Source organism: Ambystoma mexicanum, chromosome 4q, assembly GCF_040938575.1.
Source record: "Ambystoma mexicanum isolate Mex_15411 chromosome 4q, UKY_AmexF1_1, whole genome shotgun sequence".
NCBI lineage: Eukaryota > Metazoa > Chordata > Amphibia > Caudata > Ambystomatidae > Ambystoma > Ambystoma mexicanum.
In genome coordinates this window covers 1138105353-1138122470 of record NC_090928.1, presented here as the reverse complement: position 1 = coordinate 1138122470, position 17118 = coordinate 1138105353, and the positions used below count along the sequence as shown (strand labels likewise).

At 45.0% G+C, this 17118-nt stretch overlaps 1 pseudogene; it reads left to right on the top strand.

Annotated features, from left to right (window-relative positions):
• Positions 1–297: 297 nt before the first annotated feature.
• On the top strand, positions 298–1318 carry LOC138467157 (26S proteasome non-ATPase regulatory subunit 7 pseudogene; annotated as a pseudogene).
• Positions 1319–17118: the final 15800 nt, after the last annotated feature.

Here is a 17118-nt window from a genome sequence, read left to right as displayed (position 1 = left end):
GAGGGGGCAGGTGGGCAATTTGGCAGCCAGGAATTCACAAGCAGCCTGGGGGGAGCAGATCACCTAATCTCAGGTTTCGTGGGGAGTGGAGGGTGTGCGGACCTAGGTGCTAGGGAGGGGCCATTCTTTGAACTCTTGCAACACAGACAGAAACTCAATGGATCTATGCACAGGAACATCCACATGAATAACAACCAGGGAAAAATAAATAGTGCAACCAGTTTAGCATAGACTATCCAAGCCTAAAGGTTTCACAGGCATAGAAGGGTTAAGTAAGAAAGCATGATGGTGGGTATTGGATTGGTAGCTGTGCGGTGCCGGTGGTAGAGTGAGACCGAAGATGTGCTTTCTTTAAGCAGCTCCACTCCTCGATCCCCCCACCGCCCACATGCCGGAGCTCGCAGTGGAGAGGGTGGTGGTGCACCCGCTGGTTCTGCTGAGCGTGGTGGATCATTTTAACAGAATTGGAAAAGTTGGGATCGAGAAACGAGTAGTAGGGGTGCTGCTTGGCTCTTGGCACAAGAGAATTCTAGATGTATCCAACAGTTTTGCAGTGCCATTTGATGAGGATGAGAAGGATGATTCAGTTTGGTTCTTGGACCACAACTACCTCGAATGTATGGAATGTTCAAGAAAGTGAATGCAAGAGAGCGGATAGTGGGCTGGTACCGCACAGGACCCAAACTGCACAAGAATGACATTGCTATCAACGAGCTCATGAAAAGATACTGCCCTAACTCAGTACTTGTGATTATTGGCGAAGAAGCTTATATCTCGGTGGAAGAAGTTCATGATGATAGCACTCCCACATCCAAGACGTTTGAACATGTTAGGAGTGAAATTGGAGCAGAGGAAGCTGAGGAAGTTGGAGTTGAACACTTTTTGAGAGATATTAAAGACGCCACAGTAGGAACCCTGTCTCAGCGGATCACAAACCAGGTACATGGCCTGAAGGGGTTGAACTCGAAGTTGCTAGACATCAGGAGTTATCTAGAGAAAGTGGCAATGGACAAGCTAGCCATCAACCATCAGATTATATACCAACTTCAGGATGTCTTCAACTTGTTACCCGATCCAGGAGTTTGTCAAGGTCTGCTACCTTAAGACCGATGACCAGATGGTGGTAGTATACCTGGCATCACTTATTCGCTCTGTTGTTGCTCTCCACAATTTGATCAACAACAAAATTGCCAACCGTGATGCGGAGAAGAAAGAGGGCCAGGAGAAGGAGGACAGCAAAAAAGAAAGGAAGGACAAAAAGGAAAAAGAGAAGAAGAAAAATGATGCCAAGAAAGACGAGAAGAACGAGAAAAAATGAACAATGTAGCTTTTTTTATTTGTAAATTAAAAATCTAATGAACAAAAAAAAAAAAAGAAAGCGTGATGCTTAAAAATGGGTCCCAGAGTGACAGTCAATGCTTGTGAAACAGCGTGGGACATAGCTGATTGCCAATGCATGCAGCATTTATAACTTTGTTTGAACAGGGAACATAACTTTATTCAAACAGGGAACATAAGGTAATTCTGACGCTGTCAAAGTTCAGTGAAACGCTCCAATATATATGAAACAAAAAGCATTCATGCCATTAATATAATGATTTTGCTTTCCCTCTGTTTATCACATTGTGGGTTAAATGAGGCAGGTGTAGGAGGGTGGAAGTTATCGAGGAAAAGATGGCCACAGAGCTTTGCCAGATTCCTAGTGCACCACCTGAGGGCTCTGCCTACAAAATAAAGTTCCCTGGACCTACAACACCCATGTCTGTGCCTGCAAGTGTGGAAGCCATCTGGAACACTTTGGCTGGCTCCCAGAAGGACACGCAACTCTATAGAGGTTTGTTTTTCAATAACATTTTTATTTTCCACTTGGACATATCCTATTTTGCCAGAGGACCCTGTGCCTCATCTGAGGGTCCTGTCCACAAAACAAAGCACCCTGTTCTTACAACACCAAGGTCTGGAGCACTGTGACTGGCTTCCAGAGGGACATGTGACACACTGCCTGCCTTATTCTGTCTCTCCTGGGCATCCAGCATGGGCGCAGGAGCCAAGTACCAAACTCAGGAAAGGGCATCTCCCAGTTTAGGCCTATTAAGGATGGAAAGGGACTAGGGCCAAAACCCCTGTTCAAGCCAGGAGGTCACCAAGTGCACCCTTTACCTGACTTCTGTTTTCGTGCATAAGGATCCTTCCACCAATTGAATATTCATTCACTGTGCAGCTTCTGTCACCTCACAGGATCAAGGATCATTGCAGGTTTGCTTCTGTTAGCTGTCATTTTGTTACACATAGGCCCATTGAAGCCCAACTCAGAACTTACACCAGATTTGTCTCAGCCACCCTCTGCCTCTTCCATTTCTGCTCACCCACCTACCCACCCTCTCTCTTCTGATCCACCTTTGTTAATTGTCTTCACTTGCCTATTTCTTCTACCCTCCACCAAGCATCTTGATTTCACTCCATTCATCCTTCCACTCACTCTTTTCCTTCCCTTATCTCATAGCCTTCAGCCTCTACTTGGTGTAACTTCTGCATCCATCTCCAGAATCTCCATCTTCCTCCTTTCCCCAGCTCCCCTCAAATAAGAAACAGCAGTGCTGCCAGGATATCCAACCTCACCTATCATCCACACCTACTGCGCAACACCTGCTTTTCTCCTCAACCTCCTATCCTTCTTTCACCTGGCCTCTGGAATGCACAATCCCTGTGCAACAAGTCTTTCTACATCACTGAAACACTTGTGTATAGGCGCGTTATAAATGCCATATCATATCATATCACTGACCACTTGGACTCTTATCACCCTCAAATTGCACTTCTTGATATCACTGAAATCTGGATCTCTCAGCATGACTCTGCTACACTAGCATCTCCCCACACAGACTCTGCTACCCCTCCCACTCGCATAGACCTGATGGAACGGGCAGTGGTGTGGGGTTCCTTGTCAACAATGCTCCTCTACCCCCTCTGAAATCAACCATTCCACTTGTGAATATGCTACTATTCAACTCCCCCCTCCTACTCCTCTCACTGTTCTGGCTCTCTATCGACCCCTTGGTCCTCTCAACACTCTCTTTCTTTCCTGATGTGACCCTTCTCCCCGAGTCACTTGCTACCGGCATCCCCATTGTCATGGTAGTGGTCTTTTATCCTTCCTAAACCCTCTGCCATCACCTGCCTTGAATTGAAATCCCTTCTATCTGACGACTCCTTCCACTCCCTCCTCGACCAGCCTACCCACTATGGCGTGAACTCTCCTTGTCTTTTTGTCTCTAGTTTACTCTCCCCCTCTGATCTCTCCATTGACCCCTTTTCCTCTGATCACTCCATTGTTCACAATAACATTTCATCCTCTCACCTTCTACTCCCTACATCCCCTCTTCAATCACTAAGAGGTAATTCAGACAGGATTCTCTGGCCCCTTATCTTGATGATGTGAAGACCTCTCTCCTGTCTCTTTCCCCTAATGATGCTTCTTCGATTGACCCTGCTTTCACTTACTTTCCCTATACACTTATGCCTCCATTTGACCCACACCATCCTACTTGCACATTCGCGCCTTCCCATCCTCAGCCTTGGATCCCCTCTGAAATTCAGACCCTCAAAACAAACATGCACTGTGACCTATGACACTGGTACAATTATCTGACACCTTCCCTACTTCTAGACTGCAAAAATTCCCTTGCTGCTCATTTGTTAAGCTGGATTTCTGAACTCTGTCCTGGAGGGGCAGAGGTTCAGAAGGCCAGCCTAATTTCTTGGAACAGGGTAACCTCTGGACAAGCCAGACCAATCAAGGTAGCGATCGTGGCGGTCAAGACAAGGTCTCAAGAGGGGTGAGGGTGACTGAAAGCCCGCAATGAGCACACCAAGCAAGGACACTTACAAATTACTCCAAGCAGGTGTTATATTAAAAACATAGACACATTTATTACAAGGCCTTTGTAATATTGACCATAGCAAAGAATCACGATAAAACTCAAGTAAACCAACACATCACCATCAAATAAAATATATATAAAATTACTGACGGGTCTAAAGAGTTAGAATCACGAAATATGCAGACCACCTAGATGGGGAGGCAAACAGGCAGTGCAAGTAATCGTTTAGACCCAGTTCCCTACGAAGAGTGGAGCCTTGTGCTCAAAAGTACCTGCACACGCTGGTGCCAATGGGCCAAGGGGAGTCTCTTCAAGGAAGTCAGGCAGTTCAGAGTGGTGAACAAAGGAGGGCGAACAGATCTCCGCTACTGAAGCGCGGCCTCCACTTGCGGGCAGAAGCAGAGTGCGAGTGCGAAAAAGGTGTGCTGTTTAACACAGCGAGGAAAAGCTACGGGCTACTGCAGGAGGGCGACCAGTTCCTAGCGTTGCTACTCACCGGTCCCCGATGCAGGCAGACCCAGGCTTCTCCGCGTCAGTTTCAGTGCTGGCAGGTTCAGATACGAGCAGGGGACGTCTCGGCGTCATGTAGATTCTGCGGCAGCAGAAGTTAGAGTTGAGGATGTCCCAAACGCAGTGAACCCGCACAGATTGTTACCACAGCAGGGCAACGAAGCGGCGGTGTGTATTTCAGCCCAATGTACACTTTTCACTTCAGACCTGGGAATGCCAAGTGTACGAATCGTGTGAGAGTGTCAAGGACTCCGAATTCAGCAGCAACCTGACGGCAGTTACAGAGCAAGACTCCTGGGTAAGCTGGTCAGTCCACTGGATGGACCAGAGACGCTTCCGAAGGCTTACATGCAGGAGATGATGAAGATGCCGAGAATAGTTGTTCCCACTATTCCAAAGGGTTGAAGTACCAGTACAGGCCTTCTCATTCGATCAGAGGCAGAATGGTTTCACAGAGAGACAGCAGTGCAGAGGAGCAGTCCTTCGGTGGGTCACCAGCGATTCCTCGTTTCAGCCTCTTGGTTGCAGGATACTTGGCTCCTGTATCCGTTGTTCGTAAGAACTCAGGAGATTGACATGGTAGTGGTGTTTCCAGCCTCCTCTTATCCAGAGTTCCCTTCGTGCCAAAACGGAGAGGACCCAATGGGAGATCTGCTCACAAAACACTCTCACCATACGTGGACCTATCACAGACCACGGTGGTTCCAGGCATTCAAGACACACTAGACTCTTTGGCACCCAGGATGTGTATTGGGACCAGACATCCCAGCCCACATCCTGGAGGCACACACAAGGCCTGTAGAAGCCCACAAAAGCATCTGTGTTTCGCGGGAAAGTACATGCCCAAATAAGGAAGGCCCCGGTCGGCTCGACCTGGGGAAGGTGAAGGGGGTAAGGCGGTCAGCGGGCAGGACAAAGAGCCTCGTGGTCTGGCCATTTTGGGAATAGGCCACTATTTTGGGGTAAGCGCACGAAACGCGCTTAAACAGCCAAAAGGAGCTCAAAACACAAAGAAACGATCGCTGCCACCAGTCCTGTCCGTGATTCACTTGCACCGTTCATTAACAATCCAAAGAGAGTGTCTAGGGCCTGTAGAGTGACTAGAGACCCAAGAGAGCAGTAACTTAGCTTACAGTGCCCTCTTGTGTCATGTTGCACGAAAGCTGCAACATGATAAAAGAACTACGGAAAACAAAATTTCCCGGTACTGACTGTCTTAAGGGCATGTCAGTTTCCCCATAAGAATGGAGCGAAAGCCCAGAGGAGTGCGGCGGAAGGCTGAGCTTCTCTGGCAAAGTCTAGATCAGGGTGAAAACAACAGCAAAATGTTTAGGGATTGCCACATGGAAGGAAAATTACCTACAATTATGAAATCTTTCCTAACATCATTCATCTGCACTGGACTCTGCCAAATCCTCTACTTCACATAACTAATTTCCTCCTTTCGCAATCACCTCCGCAAACTTTCATCTACCCTCCAATCTTTGCTTACACCTCTGAAGCAAATATATATCACTGCCTCCTTTTCTGCTAATTACTTTGCTCACTACTTCTCCTCTAAAATCTCTAAAATTCGCAACACAATCACAGTTCTCCTCCTCCTCTCTCCCCAACCATCCTTCTGCCCATTACCTCGCCCCACCTCGTTTGCACTTGACTACTTCCCTCCTACCTCTCCTATTGAATTAGCACCCATACTTTGCAGTGCCAATTCACCCTGCACACCTATTGACCCTTTTGTTCCCCACATGGTCAAAGCATTGCTCTCAATCTCTTGCTCCTATCTCTCTGAGGTCCTTATAATTCAATTACATTGTTTTTTTTATGTTGCACTTCATGTTGGAGTCCAGCATCTAAGTGCAGGATCAAGTATCGAACCCATGGTGCTCTGCATTGTCTTGTTTCCAAGACAACTGCATTACCCCTCAGCTATCCCCCTGGCCCAAACCTCTCTCTCTCCTGTGGATTTTCTCTTGCTTCAGTCATATTCGCAGCACCCCCATTTCCCATTTTGAGAACACCTTCTGCTGCCCCATCTTCCCAGCAAACATCCTCCCAGTGTCTCTCCTTCTGCATTAGCCAAAAGTCCTTGAGCAGATGGTCTTCGACCGGATCAAGTACACTGAGAATAATGACCGTGGTGATCCGCTTCAGTCTGGGTTCTGTAGTAAACTCTCCACCGAGACTGCCTTCATGCATGTATACAACTTTATCTCTAATGCTTCCCACTCCAAACTCTCTTGCATACCTATCCTTTTAGAACCTTTTGCCATTTTGACACAGTCAGCCACTCATCTCTCCTCCTTACTCCCCAGGACCTTGGGTTTTGTAAATCTGCTCTTGCCTGGATCACCTCCTACCTGTAAGGTTGATCCTTTAAAATCTCTTGTAACTTGCAAACCTCTGACCTCACCCCTCTCCCTATCAGCATACCCAAGGCTCAGTCCTTGGACCTCTGCTCTTCACCCTCTATTCCTCTGCCCTAGGAAGACTTATCTCATCCTTTGACTTTCAACAGCACCTTTTTGCTGATGATACTCAAATATTTCTCTCCATTCCCTCATTCACCACAGCCATCTTGGAGCAGATTTTGGACTGTCTCACTGCAATTCATCATTGGATGTCTCTCCGCTGCCACATTCTGAACTCTTCAAAAATGGAATTCCTATTTCTTCCAACTTTCAATACAATCCCCATCCTCCCCTCTCCTATCTCCTTCCCATCTTCTTGCTCCATCGACCAAGGTCCCAATCTTGGGGTCCTCTTTGATGAGGACCTACGACTTCAACAATTCATCACTATCACTTCCTTTGCTGCTCATATTAACCTATGCGACATTCAGAAAATGTGTCCTTTTATTACTAACCTAATCTCCACCCTTGTGCTCAGTAAACTGGACTACTGCTGACGCATACTCCTTGGACTTCCTCTCGACTCTCCTTCCTCGCTTTAGACATAATCCTCCACCTACCAACAACATGCTGGTTGGCTCTCTTTGCACGGCTGCTCTCTTTTCAAATTCCATCTCCTAGTCTACAAAGCTATCAATGGTCGTGCTGCTCAGTACCTCTCTGATTGTATCTCAGTTTACTCAGCATCTTGTTCCCTCTGATCATTCTCTGCACTCAACTTCACCGTCCAATACCCTCCCTGTGCTTCTACTCTTTCTCCCTACTCACCCCTCTCCCCTGGAACGCACTGCCCATAACCATAAAAGCCTGTCCAAGTGTGGATCTCCTCAAAGGTTGGCTTAAACTTCTTACTTGCTACGGAAGGAGCTCCCCATGCCCTCTCCACCTTCCTCCCTACCTGACCCTACTAATTCCTCCAGAGATGCTTAATAATGCTATTGTGCATATTTAATAACTACTCTTTAGTTTGAAACACTTGCCCCGTTAGGTTAATGCTATCTTTGTAAGTCACCTATTTTCTTACACACATTTTAGTTCTGTTTGTTTTGTCCATGGTATATGTCCTAATGTTTCACACCCTCATAAACTGGCTAACTACCTGTTCTCATATTTGTGCTATTGCATAGCCACCCTTCATGAGAATGCTTCCTCCATCTGGAACTGTGTTATTGTGAGTCATTTCTGATTGAAATTGATATCCCCGTTCTTCAAATGAATATATATTCAAATAGGAGGAGGCAGGCGGTCTGCTAGGCATGTCGAAACTGGCTTTTGCACATACAGTGGCCACATTTCGTGCAATAATTACACTGGCTATTATCTACATTGGGCAACCTTCTTGAGTTTCACCATGTGCCAAGTTGGAGGGCATTCCTCTTCCCCTAGTCTTTTTCCTTCCTCAGGCATTTGGTCCTGCCTTGTGTCCCATCCTCCCTCGCAAGGGCTGGAGCTTTTGAATCTTTAACGCTATTAGTCTGGTCTCTGGGCATAATTTTTGCCTTTCTTCCTTCTCCTGAAAATGCTGGAAAGCTAAAAGCAGTTCATTGAGGTTCTTGCCTTCCCAACCTATGAGTACTCTTTTAATACCTTCTGTGATTCTGGGCCGCAAACCCGTTACAAATGACGACATTACATCTTGCTGTGCTGTTTTAGATGCATTGGGAATCCCTGAATATTAATAGTCCAATCCATTTGTTAGATCACATTTCTAAAATAATGTCAAGAAGTCTATCTGTAAATTATTTCAAATTCCCTCTCAGGGTTTCCTTCAGTGACAATGAGATCTCTCTCGCAATGCAGTAAAGGGGCCTGGAGGACCAGGGGCTGGTACAAATTGGCTAAGACCAGCAGAGCTAGGGTTATAGTGGTCCATTATTAACTGAAGGTCTTCTTGGAACTTGACAAGATCCTCATGTATTTGAGAAAATATTTGGACAATGTTAAACAAACCAGTGGCACTCCATGGTGCATGGACAGTCACTAATGTATTTCTTGACCGGTGCATCTGTCTTAACGACCACGCTGTGGCACTATCTTAGGGCTGGGTATTAGAGAACCCCTCAAAGGTTTAGGATGCACGAGCAGTAGATGAGGCACAAAAAAGTTTAGAAATTGGCCCTTTCTCAGGAAATGCATCAAGGGCTGAAAGCGATTACGATTTGGAATCACCCATTGATTGCATATGGCTTGATTGATTATATGGCAGAGGTCCACTGAGGTTTGAAATTGGGTTTCAAAATATGACCTATAAACCTGATTACAGTAGCAGATCAGATGCTGCTGACTGAGGTTGATCTAGTGACTGATCAGGTAGAGGATTCAATATAGCAGGGTTATTGGTGTCAAGAATATCTGCAGTAGGTTATTTGATGGGGTAACCCTTGAAGAACTCGATCAAGTCGACTATAACCTTACTTGTGTTTGTAAACTGCCCTATTCGCTCTGAACTCTTTAAGCTCTTTTAGTTGCTCTTTTAGTTTTCCTTGGGTGTCTTTTAAGGCTCAGATCTTTGATTCTGTGCATTTCTTGTTGGCTTCTCTATAACAGTCAAAGGCATACCACTGTTTCCAGTGGACCTTCCATCTGCTGGGCTCTAGAGTTCCTCCTAAGTAAACAATTCCATCCAAATCAAATGCACCTTCCTTGGAGAATTGCTTGGTTATGTCGTCCCATGAAAAACAGACCCACTGATCCAGAAAAGTGCAGGTCCTGGGTGAATTATGTATATAGATAAAGTAGAGTGGACTCCCATCCAGAGGGAGTGGCACTTTCTCCAATTGACTCTTTCCAATTCTAACATGGTTAACACAAGGATTAGGTAATAAGAAGTCTGTGTCACTCTTCACAACGCCCAGTGCAGTTGCGCCACCCCAAGTACTTCAGGGTAATCCAGATGTGGACCTCTTGCTCACTGTGGTCAGCTTCACCTCAGGCCCAACAAGGCTGAAATGCATGTCTGGGGTTGCTGACGGTACTCCGTTCAAAGGAAATTTGCCTAGCATTTCGGTACTGTGGGTGTGACTAGACTGTTCTGAAAATGGGTATTTCTCTCTGAAAGGTACAGTGAGCTAAAGCGTGGTTGTATACCCTCCTTAGCAGGAAACTCATAGAACACATTATTTGGCCGTGTTAGTTCTCGGTAGAGGGGCGCCCAAACCTTGGTATAAATGAATACAATTTAGCAGTGAACGCATTATCTAAAGCAGTGAACCCCAGCGTGTAGCTTGGGAGCAACATGTTGCTTGCGGAACCCTAAATTGTTGCTCACCAGTTGCTCTGGGCCATGGTGTGGAGGCCTAGAACGAGGTGCTGAAGAAGACCTCAGTAGCATTATAGCCAGGACAAAGTCTTGGATTGAACTGTGCGAGAATATTGGCCCATGAGCCTACTGTGGTTCCTGCTGACTTATTTTTGTAGATACAAGATTTGTGTTTGTTGCCACAATTGAAATTATTTTTTTTAGTAAATGTCTTGACTTACTAAAGCAGTGTCCTTGTTAAAACTGTGTCATCTTCAGATACTGTGCCCAGCTGACAAATGTATTAATGAGCAACATAATTGAACCATGTTTGTGTCCTGGAGGAAATGGTCTTATTTTGTTCCTTTGTATAGCTAGAAGGAGCATAATAGACAAATAAGTGGAACACATACCCAACTTTCCTTTATTAATAGTTTGCATGCACTGCTTTTTGTACAAGTCAGGTTTCTGTTTGATGCCAAAATTGTCACCGTTTGATACTCTCTCAATCTTGCACTAGGAGAATGGGCAGTTAAGGCAAATACATGTCACATTTTTCATTATTAATTTGCCCTATGTTCATATCCAATTAAGTTACTATTAATACATTTAAATTAACCAGCCAAATAATTCATCCAAAAGCCTAGCTAACACCACCACACCCCTCTATGAAGTGGTTGTCAAATGCTCAATGTTTTGACCAATGTTTGCCACTATATTCTGTGTAAAATCCCTTTTGGGCAGAGACGAGAGGCTCCAAATCCTTCAGAAAAGGATCATTTTTATTGCTAACCTCTTTTTCACCAAAGTAACAGGCCCCATGGGCTTCCATTAAGGACTCTAGTAAAATGTAAATTATGCCGCAATATGATTCTATCAATCAAATCAAATGCTTTCTCCAAATCTGAAAAAAGCCCCAAATAATCTTCCTCCCTTAACCTTACCATATTTCTCCATGATGGTGCTCAGAGTGAATCAGTGTTCCACGTACTTAAGCCCTCCCCTGAAGCCCACTTAGGAGGCCTTCAAGATATTGTTACCTTCAACCCAAATCTCCAGTCTGAGCAACAAACATTTGGAGAATATCTTACTGGCAATTTTCAGTAAGGAAATTAGACTATAATCATGGGGGGCTGGTGGTCCAAGCACTACTTGACCAAGGAGATGTCATAATGCCTGTCTTGACAATAGCATTAAACAAAAATCAATGTGATGTCTATTGAAAAAACTTCCATTATTTCTCAATACATTATTTTTTGTTTCTTTTGAAACTATAAATCTGACCAGCCGTGTACACACCACTAATTACATCATGGTTCAATTTTCTTTTCGAGATTCTACATCCTGCATCGAACCATGGGGAATTCCTTTCTATAACCTGGACCTCCTGAACTTGGAAACACTGCTTACCAATATTTCTGTCCCGGATAGTTTTAACCAAAGACTCAAACAAATTGACACTTTCGTGTGTGACCTCTGTGATCTGTTTAACAGTTTTGAGAGAACATCTTAATTTCTTGTGCATTAGTCATTCTTTCCAATGCCCCCTTGTTGAGCTTAGGCATCACCAACCAGCCCCTCTGGCTGTTGGACATCATCTTTTTCGCGCTACACCCCTGACCATTGCAACATTAACTCAAGAGGATAGTGATCACTCTGTTCAATCAGAAATGCAAACTTTCATAACATTCCTGAAGAGGAAACAGTCCATAATACAGCAATCAATGACTGAGGAACTGTAATACTGGTCATGTATGCTTTGGGATGCACCATTTGCCACTAAAGATCCCAGAAAATCCCAGGGCAGAATCCCAATGCACACATGAACGTCAGTGCTCCATTTGTGACCATTTCTACTGTCCAAACATTTGCACTAAATTTCTTACAAATATTGTAATGTTTATTTAGTCCTCCTATATATTTTTTTGAATAAATTGACTCATTGCATCTGTCAAAAAATGTCCTAAAAACGTCAATGTCCTTAACATTTCCTGTAAACAACCACTTAATGTCAAAATAGGTTAAATGCCTTGTAAATTTATTTTACTAAAATTGCACGTGCTGTAGATAACTTAAGTACTGCAAATTAAAATGTTCTATTACAGTTTTTAGTTTATTACATATCTAATTTGTGTTGCAATCGTATTTCCACCAACTGTGCACCGATATGTTCTGTCGAAAAATTGATGTTGCTCACCATTTCATTTGATATACAAATTTTGCCCATTACACACAAAAGGTTGGAGACCCCTGATCTAAAGTAAGTGTACTGGTGCATCAAGGTTCAAACATGCAAACGTGTACCTCATGGATGTCATAGCTTTTCGTTTCTTTGTCTTTAAATGCACAACAGCTAAAATGGTTTCCATTTTCCAACTGGTTTATGTCCTAGCCTCTCAAATAAACAACACTTTCCAAAACCATGTTGTATGCGCTTAGTTACTTTCTTATCTATTGTCCCTCTCACATCTTTCCCTCCACAGTGCTGAACCATTTAAACAAATGTAGACTTTAATCAGTTTCCACCCACACCAGGCTGACTAGATAGTGCTAATATGTTGCACTAAAGGACCAGAATGACTAGCCTAAAACATTCATTTCGCCAGCACCCCAGCTTTTTATGAGTTGAAGTATTTTAATGGATGACACACAATCGTGTATAAATGGGAATTGTGACGTAGTGAGTGATTGCTATGAAGCAACGAGGTATAGCAATTGCTCCAAAGATCAAATCAACATTTTGTATCTGATTTTATAAAGTGACAGTTTAAAGACAGATAATGTACGCTCAGAGTATAATCTGCTAACACTTCAACAAAGAGGTATATATTTTCAACAGTTGGTATAGGAGAATTTTGACGATATGCTTTCTATACAAAGTTGAATAATTGATTGATTTCATAAAATAAAATAATCAATTACATTTGTGAACACTATTTCAGCTGAGACACTCTTTTTTTTAAGACAGTGTTGAAAAGATGCAAAACTACTACAACTGAGATACGGTGCATCTGTCGAGCTCACAGATGTCGTACTTCTGGCACTGGTGCATCTACGGGGTCAAGCCCCGGCAGTACAGGTTTGTGGCTGCGGACTCCTCAAATTGCCAACATTATTTCTTTGTTGAACGTTTGTTGTCGTATATTTTGGGTATTAATCAAAGGTCTTCGCTGCTGACAGGGGGACAACCTTCTCTTCTGATGCATCACGGATCGGGCCCTAGAGTGGTTGACCTCCTACCTCATGGCCCGAACCTCCCAGGTCCAACTTGGGTCCTTTCTCTCTAACACCACTATCTCCACATGTGGTGTTCCTCAGGGCTCTAACCTCTCACCCTGGCTCTTCAATGTCTACTTGGCCTCTTTGGCCCACCTGATCTCCACCTTAACCTCTAACTTTCAATGTTATGCGGATGACACTCAGCTCTCTTTCAGGCTCCCCTCAGCCTCCTCTCCTCTCTTGCTCATTCCTGACTGACTATCCGCGATTCAGGATTGGTGCACCTCCAACGATCTCTGCCTTAATGCCAGTAAAATGGAGATCCTTCTCATTGGGACCCCAGCTCTTGCTTTCCCTCTCTCACTCTCGCCGGCCACCTTGGGCCCTCTTCCTCTACCTTCCTGTGAGGCAAAACACCTTGGTGTCATCTTCGACTCCACTCTCTCCTTCTCTCCTCACATCACGGAACTATCCAAGAAAGCCCTCTACCAGCTGCATCTCCTCAGAGGTATTCTTCCTTGTCTCACATTCCCCCAGAATCTCACGGTCTCTGGAGCCCTGGTTCTCTCTAGGCTGGACAACTGCAACAGCCTCTTTCTCAATCTGCCTGCTACTACTCTCTGCCCCCTGCAACTAATCAAGAACAGGACTGCAAGACTTGTCCTTGGCCTCAAGCCCAGGCACTGTATCTCTCTAGCCCTGAAATCTCTCCACTGGCTTCCAGTGGCTACAAGGATCAAGTTCAATACCCTCTGCATTGTCCACAAGGATGTCTGGGGCCGGCCCCCACTACATCCAACTCTCTCTCTCAAAACACCTTCCTTCTCAAGCACTTCGTTCAGCGACCTCAAACTCTCTGAGAGTCAGACGCTTCTCCAGGGAGCGAGTGGGGGTTTGATCTCTCTCCTCTGCAGGTGCCACCCTGTTGAACGGCCTTCCTGCCCCTCTCAAACATGAGCCGGACAATCTGAAGTTCTGAAGCAGCTCAAGACCTTCCTTTGCGCCTCTGTTTTCTCTTGCTCTCTCCCTTGCTGACCTACATGTCTGGGTACCAGGCTCCTCAAGACCAGTTTCCCCTGCACTTCCTCCGGGCCTACCGCGCACTTAGGTGCTGTACTGTAACCCTACATGCCCCAGCCTCCTTGCACTTACCCAGAGCTCTGCTGCCCTGGCTGCACTTCCCCCTTCCCTCTCCCTGGCACTTTACCCTTCTCCCTCTCTCCCTGCAGTTTGCGTTATCGCACTTGCACGATCTGAATGACACAAGGAATAGTAAGATCGTTTGTTTTGTCCTCCCTCTTTCTTCCCTCCATTGTCTTGTCGCGCCTAGAAACACCTGTGTACAGGCGCGTTCTAAATGACTCATCATATAATATCCTATCATGCTTTAGCTTCTGTGTTCAGGGACAGGGTAGACAGGCTTCCCACAAGCAGGGGAGTCTTAAGGCTTACAACGTGACTGTTGCGGATGCTTCATGGGAAGGGATCACTGGATCCCCAGCTCTCTCTGGTCACTTGAAGTCCGGTATCTGCAGCTACCATCTTAGCCGTCAGATGGGGTATTGGAAGAGTGGGGGTTCTGGCAGAGCTTCCTCACGATTCCGCTTTGGGCTGCCATTTTCTTCGGAGCTTCAGGACACGTCCCCAGTTTTGATAAAGGTAAGAATGCAAACCCCTCAGGATAAAAACAAACTTGGGGATGGGATAGTCTCTTTGCTCGAAATAGCAAGAGTTCAGACATGTGGTAGCCACCCAGTCAGTTGGGGCTGACATCTTGCACTTTTGCAGGTTTCTAACCAGGTGCTCTTTCAGCCTTGGAACCAAACACAATTCACAAAACAGATCCTCTATTGTCCCAGCAGTTGTCTCTCTCACTTTCCGAAGCAGGCGTGACCATGTATTGAAACTTCTGTGCCCCGCTTCTTGCCTCTTGGGAATTACTTGGTAATTAATTTACACAGGAGTTCACTGCAGGAGATCACTGGGGGCATTCCTGATTCAAACCAATAATGAGGCCTTCCTTGGTACGTGGTTCCCCCTCTAGGTAAAGGGCAGGGATGTCATTTTAGGGTCGCCAGAGATCGCAACTGCGACCTTTGTGCTCTCCCTTGCGACCTCTAAAAAACCAAATAAAAATCTTTTTTTTTGCTTTGTTTTTTGTTTTGTAATGCAAGCTCCTGCTGGGCTGTGGCCAGCACCATGTGGCTCTTTACTTCTGGAGCGGCTAGCTTCCTTGTCAGGCCCCTTAAAAAAAAGAAGACAAATAAGAACAGGGGGCGCCACAGGTGTAACACATTGAGCAGTGACCCTAAATAAGAAAGAATACGAATATCAAATAATGCGTTTTTCTGGAATTCTATACAGTCATTGCTAGGCTCATTAAAAGTTTATTTCAGGCACACTTCAGGGGTTGAGTCACTGATTTAGTCTGTTCTTAAACAGCTCAACTCAGCCTTTCATTCTTCTGAGGTCGATAAATGAGTACCAACACAGGTTGGGTGATATTGGGTGTATATTTTTTCTATATAAAGCGCTTAAGCGTAAGTGCTATATAATAACACATCGTTATCATTTGGTCATGAACGTCTGCTTGCATACACAGTAATTTGGTAATATGAGCCTATACACACTGATCTTAACGATACATATGGCGATCAATTCTTGTATGAAATATACATCAAATTATAGTGATATCGTATGTGATGCTACTAACTGTTTTGTCAACGGGTGAAAGGTCGTGTTCCATCGCTTGCCGCAATATTACTTCAGGGTGGGGTCAGATGACATCACTTCCTGTGATGTCATTATGGGTCAAGGATCATGTGATGTCATTTCCGCTACCCCAGGCATTTTGGTGAAATGACGTCCCTGGTAAAGGGGATAGGCTATTGGCTGGGCCTCCTGAGTCACCTTTCCTAAACTCCAGCGCTATGAACCTGGTGCATAAACGTGCCAGTCTGGCGATTGTTTTATAACCTGGTGCATAACCGTGCCAGTCTGCCGATTGGTTTATAACCTGGTGCATAAACGTGCCCTTCTGCCGATTGGTTTGCTAACGAGCCTCCCCCTGTTCATTTGCCCAGACAGGGACCCTGCAAGTGTGAGCCACAGGCAGGCCTCTCGCACTGGAATATAGACTGAATGTCTCGCCTGCCAATACAGATATGAACACTACAATATAAGCACAGACTCCACAATAAAAGGTCCACACAAGAACTATGAATGTATTGTTTCCTAAAAGGATCTCTATCGTCCTTTAACTGCTTAGGATATGACGGTTCCTTATTTCTAGATGTTGGCTATTCGGTGCCGCAGAAAGCGTTACCTATAAGCCAAAACTATTGTCACAGGAACTGATGAAAGGAGAGAGATGAAATGTGAGGAGGGACACGCCATGTGCTTTCTGTGCAGACTTCTGAAATATAATGGCTGAATAGCAGTTATCAACCAGCTGAAACAACTCTCAATGTAATCAAACTGCCTTAAACATGTGCGCCTTCAGTTCCTTGATTTATAAGCAGAATGTGCGTTCTTGCATCTGTTCTATGCACTGAATTCCTATTACAAACAAGCATTGGTCAAGCCAACAGTTTTGGCTCTTATATAGAAAATAGGTAGGAATTTGCCAGGCACAGCCAGTGGCTGCAAAATGAAGATTACGTGCACACACAAGCCAAAACGGTTGGATTTGCAATGCTTTTTTCGTGTTACAATGGATCTCTGGGGTAGATATGCACTTGAATTACTCCATAGTGTGTGACAACTGTCAGGCCTTTAGAAGAATGACAGGCAGGTCTAGCCACTCTTGGGTGTCTGGGGCAGATTTAGAGCGGACTGGCATACACAGGGAATTGTATCA